Below are 20,323 nucleotides of genomic sequence, written 5' to 3'. Positions count from 1 at the left end.
GCGATCACGTGCATTGTGAAAAAATAACAGCCTGAGATCTTTGGCCGACGTGCTTTCCAACAACAATAAGTATAGCTCCCGGTACCTAGAGACCCTTAATGCCCCTTTACATTGGCATTTCTTCTTATCGTCGCTCCTAGAGATGAGATAGAGAGCAATAACTTTTATTTATGTAGCCGGCAGATTGGTAGGGGGGGGGGGGGGGGGGCAAGTCCGCTTAGATAAAATTAAATTTTGAATTAATGACAATTAAACTTCTAATTAGCTTACAATGCGAGATTGGAATGTGATTCTTTGGTTCAAGCGTGACACGTCCTTTTATCCTTCTTCCAACGTCAGTGTCTGTCTGCCTCTTTATTTCGGTCACTCAACCGAAGAACCCGCCAATCGCCAGCTTCCCGTGAGTCAGTCGACATTTGTGCGGACTGGTCGACGACCGTCACACGCTCGGGTCGCCTTATTTGTTCGGTTTCTCGGTATGCTGCCACGACCGTGACTGATATATCTTCTTGCCTAGAAGGTGCATTGAATTTAGTAAGGTACTTATAAGTAGGTAGCTGTAGAACGAGCACTAGTGGTTGCGGTACTCGTATAGTAGTAGTCCCTTATGCGCCAGTTCCACCTACCTGCTTCGTACGATTGACATAGAATCTGGTAGCTTGCGTGTAAATTATTAGAGTATATGTAGATGCAGAAAAATAGAAATACAAGTAATAAAGCATAGATAAATGGGCATGAAAGCGAAATAACTTGTGGAGAATAGGATAAGTAGTATAAAAGAGTAAACGAAAAGAAAAGTGGAACGTAGCTGAATAATATGGCATTGTAGGGCAACAATCTCGCAAAGAAAGATTAACAGCCACAGAGAGCGCGTCTTCTTTCTTTCTGTTCTGTCTGTCGCTCTTAATCTTTCTTTTCGGCATTTTTGCGCTACATTATTATGTCTCTCGGCAAGCGCCAACTCGCCCCCCAACAAGTTATCGAGTAGCAAAATAAATTGACCAAGAACAGCAACAAAGACATGGCCCTCAATTTATCAATGAAGCAACATAGAACCTCAAGTAAATTCCCAAATGGCTGCGCAACCATTCTTATCACTGCGCCGAAGATTCCAGCTATGGGTTTTAGAACAAGAGATTTTAAAGTTCAATATGACGAAACGGTGTTTTCAAAGGTTCTTCTCTTTTTCGAGTGTACAAAATTGTTCACAAGGCGGAAAAAAAAGAATTAGTATAAAACTCTGTTTCAGAAAAAAGTAGTCCTATGAATATTTCATTGCTGCGACTTCCATCAAAATCAATAAATCCGTGAACAGGGCTGTTCACTCCAGAGGTTTATATATTATAACTTGTGTTCCTAGCGAGAAATAATGTTTTATTATCATCACCATCGATAAGAGTATTAGCATAAGCTATACTTGAAGCGCGACTCAACCACTCGATGATGTTTCACGAGTACTTTTCCGAAAACTGGTTGGTAAAGTAGAAACAAAAACAATATAAGGAGTCAAATGTAGCGTTTACTCCAACGGCACACTTCCTTCGCTGTTTCCAGGTTGAGGGAGTAGTTTCCGTAATATGCTGATGCAGCGGTATTTATCTAGCCGCTGTATGAGACTGAATACTACACATAACGGCTGAACTGAAGACCTGCATTTCACTCTTGTTTTATAAATATCCGCCGAAACCCATGAAGTCAAGCTCAGTTCTTTAGATTCTTTATATCTCAAGTTTCAAACTAGCGCTTGTTTAAAGCTTTAAAACTGGCTGTTAGCTTTATTTGTACACTCTAAGAAAAGCCTGCACTGTTTGGAGCTTCTCTTGGCTCCAAAAAATAATCGTCATCGATCTTGCGTGCGTCTCGTATGTTTAACACTGGACGCCCGATACATTTCGGTCAGTAACGGTATGCACGTATCAGCCTCACATAGCGGTCCTTACAGGAAAGCAGCGAAGGCGGAGTTTTAAGCTTTACACCCCAAAAGGTGTAAACTTCATTTAGAGTGTGTGTATCACAACTGCCAGATATCTGATAATTAGTGATAGACACAAACTTTCATAAAACATTAGCACTGGCAATCAGGAAAACTTCCGCGAGAAAGATGAATGATGCTACGTTGCAAGTTTATGGTCGAGATACTGTTTTTTTTTTTCTTTCCCATATTTAACTTACGATAGTGAATGCGCACACAAAAAAAGAAAGCTTTTGTAGAATGCAATTGCGCCATAGAAACCATCACGGTAGGAACTCCTTAGATGAACAGCCTCAAGGAGGCACCCAAGTCCTTGTTTTCTTTGTTTTTCAGACTCACAGCTAGTGCGACTGTGTCTCTGTGGCTCTGGGGATCTCTAACTAAAGACCAAATAAAGTTTTCTACTTTACTACTACTAGTACCACCAGCACTAACCACCCGCACTGCTGCTGCTGCTGCTGCTGCTACAACTACTACTGCTAAGGATATTACTTCTACTATCACTACTACTAACTACTACTACAACTATCAGTGCTACCACTAAACTACTACTACTACTACTACTGCTACTACTACTACTACTACTACTACTACTACTACTACTACTACTACTACTACTACTACCACTTCTACTACTACTTCTACTTCTACTACTACTACTACTACTACTACCACTTCTACTACTACTACTACTACTACTACTACTACTACTACTACTACTACTACTACTACTACTACTACTACTACTATTATACTATTCGTCAACACGGTACAACGTCGCTGTGCCAGAACTCGAATTTTCGCCCGACTAGCCACTTGGCGCTTGAATCGATCGTTCGTCGGTTAACAAACGCAGACACTGTCGTTAAATCTATGCAGTATCGCTTAATAACGTGCCGCTCACTGGGGCGAGCCTTCGCAGATAGCGATAGATGTAATCTAGACCAGGCTCCATGATTTCGTAAACAGAGCTCCCAACTCGTTAAATACAGTCTCCTCAGTCGTGTTTACAAAAACTCAGCACGCAACCGTTTTTTTTTTTTTTGGCACGATGAGGCTTCGCTCTCCATAAAAAGAGCGTAAATGAGCTCGCTTTTTCTTTTCCCCCTGGAAATCTTTAAACGAAATTGTGGAACTTCTTCGAAGAGCGCATACATACATTTCCAACTTTTTTTTTCTTCTTTCCCTGTCTCTTTCGCTTCTTTTTACTGGTGGAATACAGCTCGTGCTTTTTTTTTAACAACTGTTGCAAAACGTTCACACGAAACGTGACCTACAGGCTTAACTATCTTCACGTTCGACCTTCAACCTAACCGCAAGCGTCCTTGTTGAATACGCGAACATTTCAAAATACCCCTTCGCGTGCCGGTCCATCGGCGTTCTAATTTAGGTTCACATTTGCCTTATAATTATTTGCGATGCAGCAGAAAAACTGAGCAGATACAGAGACAGAAGTATTTCGGCGTACTTAGACTATTAACGTAACGGTAGTTCAAAATAACACATCAAAATAGTGTTGCTGATTATATGTCAGTCTTAAGTATTCAGGCAAATACCTTCTTCGCTAACAAACTCGAAGAGCTCATTGCCGAGTCTGACAAACAAACAACACCATTCTATCGTATGTTATACAGCGCAATTGTCCAAGATTGGCTTTTTTTTTTTTTCTTTAGGAGAAAAAAGCTCTGGGCGATATGCTGCGTTTGGGCTGCTTGACGGGGCCGGGGGCACATTTACAAAATAGCAGCAGGGAAAAGAGAAGTTGGCACAGTTTTCACGTACATCATAAATAAACAAGCAGTACGCATGTAGCATTTTGTACTTATAACAATCAAACCAAACTGGGGAGCAAACGTTTGCACTACACATCTGTAAAATAAAAATAAGATATACAACAAACTGACAAGTGAAAACATGGCTATATGGAAACAAGGAAAAAAAAAGAAAATAAAACATTAAAATTCAGAAAATATTTCGAGGCTGCAAAAGAGTCAAGTTCGAGCAAGGTACATAGCAGAAATATAAGTTATTACACATGGAAAAACTTAAATCGGGTTTGAGCACACTGGATGTTAAAAAAAATTGCTGCAAAATAGTATTTTCCTTTAGATTCACATTTTCTGCGAGCCATTTGTTTGTGTTAACAGTATTTAGCAACCAAGAACTGCAACATTTGGGAGCCATACGTCGTATGAACTATATGTGGCTTCCATTTCTCTTTACGTCTGATGTTTGTATTAGGGATGCTGATGTTGTATTGGACCTGTATTTTCAGTGAAGAAAATTTGCAAGTTCACAAAGGAAAATTGTTTCCATGTGTGTGGAAAACGTTGTCAGAATCGATATTGGGCTGTAATTGCCCGTGAGTAAATACTCCAAAACGCCGACCAAATCGCCTGACATCAGTTTACACTGTTTATATAGTGCAGTATACGAGGATTTTTTATTTACTTTTTTTTTTTCAATTCGTGTACGCGACAAAACCGGTACTTTCATTCAAGCCGCGCGCGTCTTTGATTTGCTCCCTCACTATTGATCCCGGCGTATATGGACATCGACATCGTCTTTTTTTCCTGTTTCCTTTATTTCCATCTTTCCGCGACCTCCTACGCCGTTTTCCATCACCCCGCCACATTTTGCCCCTTTCACGTACCGACAGGACCAATAGTGATTTCCCAACGAAGGCGCGAAACAAATTGACTCCAGTTTGAAATAAGCCCCTCCCCCCTTTCCCAAAATAGCCTCCTACATACGCTCACGACGTCTGAACATAGCTGTTCGTCCCACGCATTGGCGCTTTCTGTCCTAGAGCGGGAAAACAACGCTTCCCCTTCGTCTCTCTATCTCGACTGCGCTGCCCTCTGCCGTCAGAGATCACGGCAGCCGCAAAGAACATGTCCCAGCTACTCCCCTCGCTGTGGAGCTTGTTGCTCTATTTTCCCCCACCTCTTCTTCATCAATCCAGCGGTTCTTCTTTTCTCTTCCCCCATTCCACGCGTTCCCTTCAACGGCAGCGCGGACATTTTCCCTCTTATTTGGCTTTGTTTCCAAACAAAGAGTAAAACGCTAGGAAGCAATCCAGCGGATTGAAGAGAAAAAAGGACTCGGCGCGAGCCAGAAAAGAAGCCGGTAGCCAAAGAAAGCAAAAGAAAAAGCCACCGCGCGCGCACGCGCGCGCTCGCAAGCGCGCGGGCGCGCTTTGGAAGGGGAGCTCGAAACCGCGCCGAACCCCGGTCGGAGCCCCGGGTTCGGCGTCGTCTGCCAGGTGGTTGCTGACGTCATCCGATCCGGGGCTCTCCATTGGCCCGCGGTCGGCGCCGCGGGCGCCGCCGGGGAGGGCCTCGGGAACGCCGGATTCCCAGAGCCCGTGGCTGAGGGGTCGCTCGCTCGTTCGTTCGCCGTCGTGCGTGTGCGTGTGTGTGTGTTGGCAGCTGGAGCAGCCGCCGCCGGTTCTTCTCGTGTGCCGTGGTCGACGACGTCAACGCGCTGTCGTGTGTTTTTTTTCGCTATCCGTGCGGTCTAACAACGCGACCGTTTTCGTTGAGCTGGTCGCTGAGAAGAACAAAAAGGAAATAAGGGAGGGGATCGAACGGAGTGTGTTGTGAAAGAGTTTGACGAACGGAGAGTTTGAAAACTGTCGAGTACGACGGACCGCGGTAGCTAGTCGTCGTCGTCGTCGCTAATATCGAGCTCACGCCGAAGAAGGAGCATCGGAGTGCGCCGGCTCTGTCGTCGCCGAGCGTGTACGAACGGTAAGGGCACGAACCCTTTTCTCTCGCATCGCTGTCTCTCGGTGTTTGTTGCTTGTTTTGTTCATTTTTTCGGTCAACGTCAGTCTTTCGTTCTAAGATAGCGAAGCGCCGGCTCTACACCGAGGCGCGGCGTGGCTCGCGGTGAGAGGGAACGCTCGGTTTTCTCGTATCTGTCAAGATAAAGTAAAACTGAAACCACACAAGCCTCCGGCGTGCGCTCTGCATCGCTTTTGACGTTTTCTTTTTTTTTCTTTTTTTTTTTGTCTTTCGACGGAGTCCTCTACGTCGTACTCAACTGCATGCATCCGGAAATATTTAACCCCGGTGGTCTCGTTTTAACGTCGCAGCCGACGAGATTGACGTGACCGATACAGTCCACTTTCGCCGACTCCCAACCGCCTGTTTATAACTCGAACAGTTCGTGCTCTGCGAGTTTGTTTGTTTGCTCGTCTCGTAGTTCGGGTTAGGGATTGCCACGCCGCGATTTTGACATGTCTTTTCTCTCTCGCTCGCTTCGTGCGCTCTTTCGGAGATTCCGTCGCCGCGCAGAGCGCGCGCGATCTTCCTGTCGTCGTCACCTGTTGATGGTGCCACGTTACAGCCTGCGTTTGGGACGGCGCGCTAGGCGCTCCGACTCCGAAGGAAAAGAGCGCTTCGCGCGCTGACAAGAACTAGCAGCGCCGCCCCCTCGCGAGATTTTAACGCGACAGCGTTAGGGGCCCCCGTGTCGCAGAAAATCGGGCGTCGGTGTCGGCGTGGGCTCGCAGGCGTCGTTGGCCGAAATAGTCATCCCGAATCACTTCATCTCGAATCACCCCGACCGGGCAGGGCCTTCGCGTGGCGCAAGGCGTTAGTGAACAAAAATTGAATTTGTCATGGTAAAATCGGTCAGAAAAACCGTAAAGTACGACTTAACCACAATGTACAGACGTGATAGCGTTGAATTGTAATGTGAATATGCGAGAAAAAGCCTGACAAGCAGCAGAGTGGAATGCTATCGCGTTCCACTCTTAAAGGCAAAGCTTAAGCGCCCTCCAAATTTTTGTTGTTCATGTTGTTGTTGTCTTCAACGCGAATATCTATTGTCTAGGGCATCGCTTCTTGTGGTAGATGTACACCCCTGGAAATCTTTTCAAAGCGATCCTCGGGCCTTCCACGCTCAACTTTGCGTGAACGCCTGTTTGGCCGAGTTGACTGGGCACATCTCGAAGACAGTGTTAATTGAAGGCGGCGACTCGGTGGACAGATTGTAATTACCAACGTAGGATATGCTTCCCCGCAAGGGGTTTTTAATGAGGTTCGCAACGCGGGCCGATGCTATAGAGAGAGCGCGAGGTCACGGTGCCCACATGGTTTCATAGTGTTAACCGGCAGAACTAACTAGTAAGCGTTCCCGGCAGTATTAGCTCAACAGGCCTACCTGAAAGTTATCGATGAAAGGGACGTCATACCCATTTTTTTTTTCTTTCGCGAGAGGATTTCGTCGAGAAAAAGAGTTTCCGACTTTTCATTTTCTGCCGAGTTCTCACTCTTGGAAAATGTTTGCGCCACGCGCTTTTATTCTTGCCTGCTGGCAGGATGTGTGCGGTTTTTGTACGAGAAACGTCTTTTTTTTTCTCGCGGTCTTCCTCGCCGAGGAAGAGTTCAGCGGTTCTGATACCGGGAACCGTTTCCTTCTGTTGCGCTCGATAAGGCGGAGGCATTGCGGCCGAGTTTAGGAGCCCGGTTCGGGATATCGCGCTGTCCATTTCTATATACTCTGTCTGTACTGTTTTATAGTCTGGGTGAATCAGCGCGTCGTATTTGTTTATAGCGTTCGCAATGAATTCGTCTCGCACGCTGACTGCGACTGACAGTCGGGTATACGAAGCAAACCGAAGCACCGATCGTAATCTCTCCGGCTGCAGCTAGACAGAGCTTCGTGCGGGCTGACACCTGTTGCTCCCGCCACGACGGGGCCGATTGATTTCTTTCGTTTCCTTTTTATTCGTTTTCTCTTCCTTTTTTTTTTCTTTCTTCGGTGTGATCCGCGTATATGACTGCCGCGGTTGGGAAGTTACGGATTTCTAACATAAGTTTGTACCCTAATGAGCGGCCAAGCTCCTATTCAGAACCGAATCGCTTCCTGATTACTAAAATTGATTACTGCGATCCGGATGGCCAACATGAGCGCAACGCGCCTAAGTGCCAACAACGAGAAAGGAAAAAGCGGTGAACGTGCCCAGTCCTTCAACTGTCTTAGCTCTTTTATAGTTACGTCATGCGCTGTTCACTTTACGATAGGGTCTAAAGGACCGAAAAACACATCGGGAGACATTGAGAAACACTGATGTGAGCTCTTGCCTAATTTGCTGAGATTGCGCTAGCCGATTGTCAAATCTTCGCTGTGTTTCTCATCTTTTTTTTTTTTTTTTGTAAGCGCGTGATTGGTTGTAATCCACTTGCCGATTAGCCTAAGCCGGCACGTGTCTCGGCCGAGGGAATTTTCCGAGAGAATGAATAAAAGATAGTGCCACGCGTGCCTGAATCCCCAATGTGCTTGGTTTAGATCATTGCAACTTTGAAAACACAAGAAAAAAAAACGAGAATGAAACACAACAACTGTGCTTAGGAATGAGTATAATTAATCTAGTTTCGCTTTTGAAGCTTCATGCGTGGTCATCGCGTAACGCCTGTAGCAAAGGAAACTTCGAATGGCTAGTGGAATTAGTTAATTATTTAAGTTTTCTTAAGTTAATCATTGCTACATTGCCTTGATAATTAAGAAGACTATCGCAATAGCTCTCACGCATCAAACGTTCACGTTCGACGACGTCGACGTGTTTCACTGTCAGCAAACTGAAAGAATAACCTCGAATCCTCCTTTTGTTCTGTTACGGCTTCTGTTACGTCATAACGTACTTTTGGGCGTCACTGGAAACGACGGCCGCCATTGGGCCGCTCACTCGTGCTCTCATGAGAATAGGACACGCTCGCATGGACGTACACGCAAAGAAAACGCTGGAATGACGTCGCGCCACGTCACTGCGAAGGACACGACCGAGCATTCATGGCGTCGCAGTGGGAACCAACGTAAAGCCCGTATTTATGCTAAGGTTGCTGATTGATGAAGTCTGACACCTTATAACAACGCAGGAGCTACGAGTGACTCAGTATAAATAGATAGCGTCGGCTTAACTTTAAGAAATTATGCTTTGCCTCCTAATAAAACTCGGTACGCCACCTTTTTCTTTTTTTTCTTTGCATTCGGCCATCATTAGAATCTGGCTGCCGCTGCTACTGGGTATCAAATCCACGAACTCTTACCTAGCATAATGACGTCATAGTCACCGTGGTGCGTGCAGATTTATAGTTTTGCCCTATAATGTACTATATTATGCCTATACTGGAGACACATATGTAGATGTATCTGTATCTGGAACCTAGCCTAACATAACCCAACCTAACCTAACCTGACCTAACCCAACCTAACCTAACGATAGGCTTGGCGTGCTACTCAAGATGTAATAGACGATGAAATAACGCATGAAACGTGTAATTTCATCGCGCGCACTAGAGAACCGTCAACGTTGGTGCGCTGTTGGTGAGTTTTGTGCCTTGCCTTGCCCTTTATTAAGCGAGAACAGGTGAAGCAGGTATCAGTGTTTACACCTTACATTTAAGAGCTGCGTGCTACACGTGTCCTTTCGTCAGAGCACGTGACAGCTTGCGCAGAGCGACTGCTAATCGTCGTTAAAGGCATGGAGCTCTGCTCGCGCGAGTCATCAGTAAGAATCGCACAAACTCGGTGGACCCACGATAGTCTAGATTGTCTGCTTAAGTGTAAGTGCGACACAGCACTCCTTACAGACCTAATATACTATTCACTTATATTGCGGTAGCAATTATATGAACACTCAAAGGGGATTTCTGCGGTCGTCGTCGCCGTCGCCGTGAGGTTTCGTATGACGTCCAACGGCGATGAAATCGTCGCCGCGCGCCGTATGCTGTATTTTGAGATAGGAAACGTATCAGCCAGGAAAATTAAGTCTCACGTGGACCGGTCTCCAGTAGCGAATCGCCTACAGTGTGTAGGTGTCACTGCCTTTTACATGATCATTATAATTATCATCATCAGCAGCGTCATCATTCGATATAGCTGTTCGCTGTACACCATGGTGCAACTCATAACGAGAACACAGGCGATGTTGGTTCAGTGAATATGACTTTCTGGTGCTGACGATGGATGTCCCTGTTTCGATTCCCAGAATCCGTGGCCCCATTCCGGTAGGGCCCTAGCCCGAAAAACACCCATGTACCATGCGTTTCGGTGCACGTTAAGGGACTCCGTGGTTAAAATCATTACGCAGCCCCGCAGACTACTGCGCATTTCAACTTCTATAAGTACATAAATATTAGCGCGAACGGTCACTATAGGGTAGATAGAGACTTGGGCCGGTTGGTGCAGCATATTTCAAATTCCGGAAGACGAGCGCTAAGACGAAATACACGGAGATGAACGACCCGCACATAGTGCTGACTAGCAACCGCATGAGTTTATAGCTTCTTTGTTTCAACTTTGTACATTCGCAAAAAAAATAATAATAAGAACTGAAAGGAAAAGGGGAGAGGGGGGTTCCACTAAAACACAGGCACAGGGCAAGCTTCGACAACACTTATCATTGCAAGTGTGTACTGATTTAGACCGTAAAATCTGATCAGTCAATATATTAAAGACGACATCTGTCTGGTCAACAAACCTATGCACTTGCAATGCTTCTTTGAATTTATTTTTATTTTTATTTATTAGGTGGTAGAACACGTTGGGGTAAGAAACGCATGAAATCACGCATGAAATGCGCGATTCCATCGTCTATTACGGCTTTAGTAGCATGCCACGCCTATCGATAGGTTAGGTTATGTTGGGTTATATTAGGTTAGCTTAGGTCAGGTTATGTTAGGTTAGGTTCTAGATACAGATACCTCTACAGTTATCCGTGTGCTTCTGCGTTTTATCTCAGCTGCGATCGGTTGTCGGAGCCTAACTGGATGTTCTCATCAGGAGTGTACTATTCTGTACGTCATTGGGAGATGCACTGCGGGATTTTTGTTTCTCTCGTGTGTGCAATGCTCGCGGTCCACGTTTGAGACACCTGTTGATTCCACAGCACGCCCGCATTCCCACGACGCGCCTCCCATATCTCCACACCGGCCCGGTGTGTATACGTATCGGGTGAACATCCTGCTGCGCGCACATGTGGCAGCATTTATAGTACCCTTTTAAACGGTATTTTCAGGTCATTTAGTTCGGTGTTTTTTATGCGCCGTCGCGGGGTCTTCAAGCCTCGCTCGCACACCGTGCGCTTGCCTGCTTGGCCTGTTGACGTTAACTGCGACCTTTTTTTATTGTGTGTCACCTGTTGTTGAGTTGCCAGCTTAAACTTGCGCTTCCCGGAAGCCGTCGTGAGCGCCTGCTACCGGCGTGAGTAAGACGTGCAATATTGGTCGTTCAGATGTGGGCAACGCAGCGTGTTTTAACAGTGGAGCTATTTAAGCTCTTGGTTAGGCCGCGTAGTGCGAACAAAGAACTGCGATTGGTGATGACGTCACCGCGCGTTGCCTAGCAAACACCTCGCGGATTGGCGTGTGCTTCGCCTCCTCTCCGTGCCGGGCACATGTTGCCTTGACTAGGCACGTTAAAGAGAGAGGGAAGGAGAGCACGCTCGGGTGAGAGAAAGAGAAAATGAGAGCGAGAGAGAGAAAGAAATTGTAGCAGCACGAACGAGGCAACGCGCAGAGCTGCTGCCGTCGACGCCGTCCGCGTTTCCCCGCGTTCGCGCCGAACGCGTGCGATGTCCATCACTGCAGCGGGCGCGCCCTCTGGCGGCGGCTCGGCAGGTTTCTAGCAGCCACGCTACGGCAAGTGTGGAGGCGCAGCTTGGCCATGACGTCACAGGGGAGATAAAGCTCGGAGCCGTCGCGATGGCGGCAGAACTCTCGTTGATTCTGTGACGAGTACAGGCGGCCTTGACATGGGACGACTAAAGAAGATCCGGACACCCGAAGAAGAAGCCGCTCATCTTGAAGCGCGTCGCGCGGCCAAGCGAGAATCTGCACATCGGCGGCGAGCCAATTCGCAATACCGTGCCTAGCAGCACATACCATTTCTTAGCAAAACTTAGCCAAGCCTAGTAAAACCTGGAAGAAGCTAGGTCGATCACCAGCTCCACTGTTTACTCCAGCCTTGCACCACTAGTGCAATCTGCCCACATTTTTTTCTTTTCTTTTTTCTTTTTGTACTGCAACAGCAGTAAAATGTTCGAAGCTGCGTTTGCCCTGTCCGTCTGTCCGGCCAGTCCGTTCTGTCTATTACGCTGCTGGAGTCGACAGTGGCGTAGTCGTCATCGTCAAACTGCAAAATGAAGACGCTCTTGTACGCGTAGATATCATCATTATCATCATCATCGTCGTCGTCGTCGTGATCATCCTACTTATGTAGACTGCAGCATGCGAAGGCCTCCCCCAGTGACCTCCAATTACCCCTGCTTTGCGCCAGCTGACGCCACCTTATACCCCTTTTATGCCGTCCTCAAAGCTGACTCGGTGCGAACCTTCAAATGTACCCGAAACTGTGCTCTCTCTATCTCCTCTCTCTCTCTCTCTCTCTTCATCCCTATACCCCTTCTCCTAGTGCCGGATAGCAAACCGGACGTGCGTCTGGCTAACCATCCTACCTTTCCTCTCTTCTATTTCTCTCTCTCTTAACTGCGCTTCTCTTCCCTTGGCACCCATTCTGCAACTTCAGTCATCATCATCATGATCAGCCTATTTTATTTTCATTGCAGGACGAAGGCCTCTCCTTGCGATCTCTAATTACCCCTGTCTTGTGCTAGCTGATTCCAACTTCCATCTGCTAATTTCTTAATTTCATCACCCCACCTTGTTTTCTGCCGTCCTCCATTGCGCTTCCTTTCCTTGGCACCCATTTTGTAACTCTAATGGTCCGCCGGTTATCTGCCCTACGCATTACACGGCCAGGCCGACGGCATTTCTTCCTCTTAATGTCAACCAGGATATCGACTACACCCATTTGTTTTATAATCCACACCGCTCTTTCTGTCTCCTGACGTTACGCCTAACATTTTTCATTCCATCGCCCTTTGCGCGGTCCTGAAATTCTCAAGCTGCCTTGTTAACCTCCAAGTTTCTGCATCATGTTATATGCTGTTATGCAAGTACCGGTAGAATCCAGTGATCGTGCACTTGCCGCTAGCCTCTTATATAGGCAAATCAAAAGAACACTTACACCGCGCTCATTTACGCGATTTCACTCACTGTTATTATTCACGTGGTCATTAGCATGAGTCACCGCTGACAGGTGCCGGCCAACGGTACTCAGAATAATAGGGCGTTTGGCCTATTAAAGGATCTCTACGTGTTCTTCATCATATTTCATTTATTCATTTTTCGGCCAATAGATGGCGTTGGCCGTCAGTCATGGCAAAAGCAGGTAACTAAGCTCCTGACAGGGTCCTACGTGCTCTGGGCATGGATAAAAGCAACCCTGTTCAATTTACAAAACGCACAAATGCTTTAAGAAAATTGAATACACTGGTTTGTTCTTTCGCAAAACAATTTCAAATTGCACAATAACTTCCAGAGAGCCTGGAAACTGTGGCAGAGCAAGAATTGTTCCTTCTTCAACCGCAGTTAATAACTTCAACCCTACATCTTCGTCTGAACCTCTCTCTTTATGCAAACAATTTCCAGTTAAACTATAACCACAAGTACAAAAATAGTAACACTTCGCACATATAGTAAACATAGTTACCCACAGTGTACAGACAAATATAAAATAAAGAACGAAAGGTGGGATAAAGCCGCGGCATGGTCAAATAGATGAGAGAGAAATGTACGAGCTGAATAATTATAGACGCGTTTGACGCTGAAAGCGTCATCACTCTCCGGAGCATTCTTCAGAGGATGTTATATCTTCATCAAACAAGAAATTAGAGTTAATATGAGCAGTATAGCAAAAGTTGGTAGTAGAGGCTTACCTTCGGGATTGTACTATTTCGTGTCTCCTACGATAGTAAGACGGCCGAATAAAAGCAAACGAAAATAATAAATAATATACCGCACCTCAGCAGGGATGGCATTGACATTTTCGCAGCGGGAGCTGTTTACGCTCATCGTGATCGTAGATGATGTATCTCTTTGCATACGCGTTCTTTTTTCATATGCGCTGATCTATATTACGCCATGTTCATCTACGTTTTCTCTTAACTGGCGTACTTATTTTCCTATTTAAAGTTCTTGTATGAATTGTCTTTTCTTCGTTTATTTCATTTTGTTTCCTTCGTCGCCGAGATAAAAGGAAACGGGAAAACAAAATGAAGAATATCATGTCCACAACAGCTGTCACTAGATGACAGCGTGCATTTTCTTTTTTCCTGCCTCGTCGTCAAATGCCATTCGGCTTGATGAGGAGGGGTCACTAACCTGTCAGTCGGGCCTGCAGCGTGCATCGCGTGTGGCATTTTCCGCCTGTACGGATCGTCTGGCTGTAAGTGTAGTTCACCGGCGACTCAAGCGTTCATACCGAAGCAGAGTCGTTCAGTTTTATTGCTGTCGTATTACTCGTGCAAGCGTTCTTGCTCCTGAAACACTCGTATTAATCTTGCTTGTATCTGTTACCGTTACAGTGATACCTACTAGGGTACAGAGATAGCTAATACATTAAAACTATTATTCCGTCAACGTATTACTTCTGACCTATTACTATTGTATTGATAATATTTCTATGTAATAATATTACAGCGATAGCTACAGCGATATACTATAAGAACAGGGGCCTTTAAGCTGTCCGTCTTGATTTTGTATGTGCTTAGCATATGACATTTCCCGCTTACTGACCATGTGGTCAAAGTTTAGTTCACCGGCGAATCAAGCGTTCATACCGAAGCAAGGCCGTTCAGTCTTACTGCTGTCGTATTACTCGTGCAAGCGTTCGTGCTCCTGAAACTGTCGTAATAATCTTGCTTGTATATGTTACTGGTAAAGCGATAGCTACTAGAATACAAGGGTAGCTAATATATTCGAACTATTATTCCTTCAACGTATTATTTCTGACCTATATATTCTTATTGTACTGATAATATTTCGATGTATTAACATTACATTGATAGCTACAGCGATATATATTAAGAGGGACATTTTATCTGTCCATTTTGATTTCTATGTTCTCTGCATATGACATTTCGGAAAAGTGTAGTTCACCGGCGAATCAGGCGTTCATAGCGATGCATGGTCCTTCTGGGGTATTAGAAAGTTCTAGCAGAGCGTTGCTTACGCTCCGCTCCGCTCACATTTCACGCGCACCGGGGGCTGCGTGAACTGCGTTGAGCCGCCACCGTCCCACTGTGCGGCCGTGTGCAAGCATTTCTGCTCTTGAAGTTGTCATATTAAACTTCTTGTATGCGTCCCTGTTACAGCGATAGGTACGAGAGTACAGAAATAGCTATTACATTGAAACTATTATTACTTCGACCTAATATTTCTCACCTATAACTATTGTATTGATCTTTTTTCATGTATCCCTATTATAGCGATAGCTACAGTGATTGGCTTTGATACGAGGGGCCACTGATCTGTCTAGCTTGCTTACCACATGATCCGCTTATGACATTCTCCCGTTACTGTCCATCTCGTTGTACGCGCAGTTCACCGGTGAATCAAGAGATCATAACAAAACATGGTCATTCTCACTTGTGGTTCTTCTATCAGTATAATAAGCGTATTACTCCCTGGCTTACTACTCTCTAATAGGCATTGCTAATGCAGCGACACCTATAAGACTAGATGGATAGGCTTTAAGAGGGTGGGGGAGGAGCTATTATTTATTTATTTATTTACAAAGACCTTACAGGCCCCCGTAGGAGCATGACGTAAGGAGAGCATAAACGGAAACAGAACTATAAGAGTTAGTAGACATATTATGTAGCAAGTGGCACTTATCATACATTTCTAATACAATGAATTCAAACACAACCCTACTGAAAAACCCCTGTATTCCCCATAACTCCTATATCCATTAACATCATATGACATATAGGAAAAACAGGCTTTTGTATGGGATCCTATATCTCTCATATCGAATTATTGGATATGCAAGTTATGGGGCATATGGATTTTTCAATAGGGAAGGGATACAGCATACTTTCAAGATGTAACTGATGCCAAGTACAAACCAGAATGCAACACTGAAAAGCATAAAGTTGGTGAACAGATTAAAAGGGCGCAATTGAAAGGATAACTGCTGACACGGTTTGTTAAGAAGCGATATTATCGGGCAAATCGTTCCACAGAGAAATGACATGTGGAAGCGCAGAGCTGTTGAAGGTTAGTGTGTGACCGAAAATGCGCGAGAAACTGAAATTATTATGGAGGCGTTTTGACATTCGCAAAGGCCTTTCGAGAGGTAGTGGAGACAGCCTATTAGCCATAAACGTACTTGTGAAACAAACAAAGAAGCGCGATGCAACGGCGAGTCTCAAGTTATATGATGTCATGATTCTCTTTAATCTCAGTACGCTATGAGAACGGTTATAATCGCACGAAATAAAACGTGTTGCTCTGTTCTGCACGGCTTATAGCCTATTGATTAGATATTTTTGATGAGGCGACCGCACAGGGCTTGCAAATTCTGGTTGAGGCTGGACAAATGTTGCATATGCAAGCCTCCGTATGCTGGTTGGGGTTTTTTTTTAGGTTTCTTCGTAAATACCCCAAAGTCCGTGAGGCTTTGGCGCTAACGGCGGTGACGTGGGATGCCCAGGACAGGTTAGGAGCATAGTGAACTCCGAGATATCTTATATGAAGATGCTTCCGAGAGCTGAGAGTGGTTTAGATAGTAGGTGAACTTAGAATTGATATGCGTGCGGCTAAAATAGATATGGCGTTACATTTAGATTCGTTAAGATGCATTTGCCAGGTACTACCTGGTACTATCTGCCAGGTACTAACCTAGTCACTCTTGCCGGATACGTGCTGCATGCTTGATATTTTCCACTTACCATCTGGTTAGCGTAGTTCACCGGCGAATCAAGTGTTCATACTGTAGCATGGAAGCGTATTACTCCTTGCCCATTACTCATCTATTAATCCTGCCTTTATGCATTGCTATTATGGTGCTAGCTATGAGACTAGACGGATAGACTTAAGAGGAGGGGTCACTAACGCGTCGATCTTGCTTGTCAGGTGCTGTGCGCACGACGTTTTGACCATCCGGCTGTAAAGCCCGAAGAGGGAGGCTGTCTTTAAAGGGATACGGACACTAAATATGAAAATTTTACGAAAATGCTGAAAATGAATCCTCCGTGTGTGATTATATCTAAAAGAAGTAGTCACTTAGCCCATTCTTGAGACGATGGCTTTATTTTTGGCGTTTTTGTGAGCGCGCGTCCTCGCTGCCCGACCCGCGGGAGTTGGAAGGCATGACGTCACGACTCACTCGTCGGATCGCCAGCCAGGCCGGCCGCGGTCATTCGAAGCGCGCCGACGCCGCCATCGCGAGCATGGATTCGAGTTCTGGTGCCTCTACCAGCGATGAGAACATGTCTGAAGACGAGGACCATTCCAACTTGGCAATAAATATTACCGCTTACGCTTACGAGCCTTCCGCGTCAAGCGACGAAGGAGAGCAGACGGCCGTGGAAGTGCCGGTCAGGTTTTCGCCGAACCGTAGCGCGACGATTTCGCTTTGCACCAGACACTTGTGCAAGAATTGTTTGTCATTTCCTTTACCTTGCGCACTCTCATGCATCTAAGTGACGTTTTTATACCACGCATGCTTTACAAGCTTGTGATTCTGCACACGCTGTGACCCGCTGGCGTGCGCTCAACGCACCTCTGGTTTTCTGCTAAATGCGTCTAGTGCGGACGAAGCCCGCCCATAATGCTGTAAAGAAATGTGTGACGGATGGTGGGATCGAACTTCTCTCTCCCAGCACACGCGTCTTGGGCTAGTCTCTCGCATTCGTCCCTCGTGACAGCTAGCACTTCAGACACTGTGCTAGACATCATGGCCTTCGTGATCGGCACATATATTCAGTTAGTTACCTCAAAATAGGGCGCCGTACGCCTATAATGCGATCGCTATCTAAAACAAGGTCGAATCAACCAGATCAAAAGTTAGGTCAAGCGAGATGAAGAGCAAGTTTGTCACCAAAAGTTGGTTAATAGGAAGCTTTAGAATGAGTACCCAAATTTAGCGTATACTAACCAGCATCCATACAAACGAACCGCACTTGAGTTTTGCTTTACCGCATGCACCGTGTCACTGATCCTACTCTTTGTGCACGCGTACTTCTAAAACTCTCTAATGTTGAACAGAATAGGGACATGCTCACTATTCACTGAACCTTGTGCTCTCTCACATAAACCATCATTATCATTGTATCAGCTGTGGACTGAGTGACATACAATCTAGCATCTTGACCCAAAATAGCCGCGTATGACTTTGTTAGACGTCTTTCTATGCGAGATATTGAATAAAAAAAGTGCTCAATGAGTGCTTTTTTAACGACTTGTGAGCAGGTTCAGATGTTTCGCATGCGACTAACAGCTTGAGAATCCGCTGTCTTTTCAGGTTCACAGAGGTTGGTGCTCTCGGCAGCGATTGACAAATTCGGAAAAACAGACAGAGAACTCGCCAAGAATGGTTAGAATAATTAGTTTATCAATCGTACCTGTCATACACACTGCGCACGCGCCTGAGCTTCAGCCCCTTGCTGTGATTTGACGAAGGAATAAATAGAAGAAACAGCTCACTGTCGAAAGCCGGAGCGTCACGGCCGCGCGTGGGCGCACAAATTCATATTGCGGCGTTTTCCTTCACGATGCTCGGAGCTCTTGACATTCGTAAAGGCTTCGCATCAATGCCCCTCCTTAAACGTAAAATCCAGAGTTAAAAAAAAGAAAACATTACTTGAGGATTAAGAAACCTTTTTGAGAAGAAAGTATAAACATTCGGATGAAGCTGTAAGCTCCTTAAGTGGGATACTTATTAGAGAGTACTCCCTCTATTTACCGTCTTGCGAAGAATTCGGGCGAATCGGACGACGAACGAAGAATTATGAAGAGAGGGGAGAAGAAATGAATGAGATGCCATGTGGCTCTGACAAGCACGAATTGAATGGCGAGCCGCCTAATCAATCACACTGGCTCACAAAGCTATGTATGATAAAGGTCGGTGGGGTTTCGCGAGGCCAAAAAAAAAAAAATCTGCGAGAATTTTTTCAATGGTGCTCTCTTTCCCGCTGTTGCATCGAGGTGGGGAAAACGGTACGGGAGTAGGTCCGGATACCAGTGTTGCAAAAACACCCGTCTCAACGGGTCATAACCCGTACCTATAACACTCACTCACTCACTCACTCACTCACTCACTCACTCACTCACTCACTCACTCACTCACTCACTCACGTGCTTACTCTAAATAGATCACTTGTCCATTCACTCCTTGAGTCACTTGACGACCCAAGCTATTTATTTATTTATTCGTCACCTACATTCGCCCGACGTCATTACAGTAGGGGCGTTACAAGAAACAACGACATTCAGTCTACCCCATGGGATAGAGTGCATTGTATCAAAGTGGCACCTAAGTCACACATTCTTCGTGGAACATAATACACATAGTCTGAATGTTACCGATCACTGTAAAAAAAGAAAAAAGATATGCGAGTATATGGTACATACAAATGTATAATAAAAAAAGTTGTCGCAGTTTCACCTGAAAGGCGAAGCATCAATTGCGATAGCAGATTTGTAGAGACCTATACGGAGTAATGATATTAGCTTTATCAGCTGTATAAACTTGGACATGCAGCAGCACCGGCAACACGCAGAACTGTTGTCGACGCCGTCGGCGTTTTGCCTGCGTTCGCTCAAAATGCGTGCGGCGTTGGTGACTGTTGCCGGAGCCTCTGATATAAAAAGGCACTTGGTGCCGCAGCTAAACGTCGCCTCCCTTCCCTTCCCTCCCCCTCCCCCCCCTCCCCCACGGCCTCTCGCGTGTCGGAAGAAGGCGCGTTTGCTCTACATATATGGTGATTGTAAAGGAGGAAACAGACTCCTACTTCTGCAGCCCTTAAGGGAGCACGGCGCAGATCGCGCGTTTGTTCTCCGCCGTGCGTTCACTCCCCGTGAAAGCGCGCGTCCCTCGCACCCTTTCACTCGCACATACAGCGTTCGGCGCGCGGCGACGATTTCATCTCCATTGACGTCATACGGAACCTCACGGCGACGGCGACGGCAGAAATCTGCTTTTGAGTGTCCATATAATTGCTATCACAATAAAATAACCGAAAAACATGCAGTAATTTTTGGGATGTAGCCAGAGCAGGAGACCCAAAAGACATTACAAATAAAAGTAAAGAAATGATATGCTTTGACAATAACTGCACATGGCATTTCAGGGAACCAAAAAAATCTGAGTCACCTGTGGTTCGTACGACATAGACGGGGAGTTCATTTCATTGTTTTATCGCACGCGGAAAATAAAAATATTTTTGATCAAGGGACGTTCGTGCAGCTGTTGCCTTTATCTTTAGCGCGTGGT

At 45.7% G+C, this 20,323-nt stretch overlaps 1 protein-coding gene across 7 annotated transcripts in view; it reads left to right on the top strand.

Annotated features, from left to right (window-relative positions):
• Positions 1–20,323, top strand: part of LOC119453386 (protein dimmed) — a 510,248-nt gene that overhangs the window by 312,078 nt on the left and 177,847 nt on the right. For 3 of the 7 annotated variants that reach the window (XM_037715427.2, XM_049667835.1, XM_049667837.1), the window contains exon 1: positions 5,392–5,724. The exons of the other annotated variants lie outside the window; for them this stretch is intronic. The gene's annotated coding sequence lies outside the window, so the exon portion shown is untranslated. Of the gene's footprint in view, positions 1–5,391; positions 5,725–20,323 lie in introns of those variants that run through there. 7 annotated transcript variants of the gene reach the window in all.

Source organism: Dermacentor silvarum, chromosome 5 (assembly GCF_013339745.2).
Source record: "Dermacentor silvarum isolate Dsil-2018 chromosome 5, BIME_Dsil_1.4, whole genome shotgun sequence".
Classification (NCBI taxonomy): Eukaryota; Metazoa; Arthropoda; class Arachnida; order Ixodida; family Ixodidae; genus Dermacentor; species Dermacentor silvarum.
The sequence above is the reverse complement of the archived record's forward strand: the minus strand, read 5'-3'. Positions and strand labels throughout refer to the sequence as shown.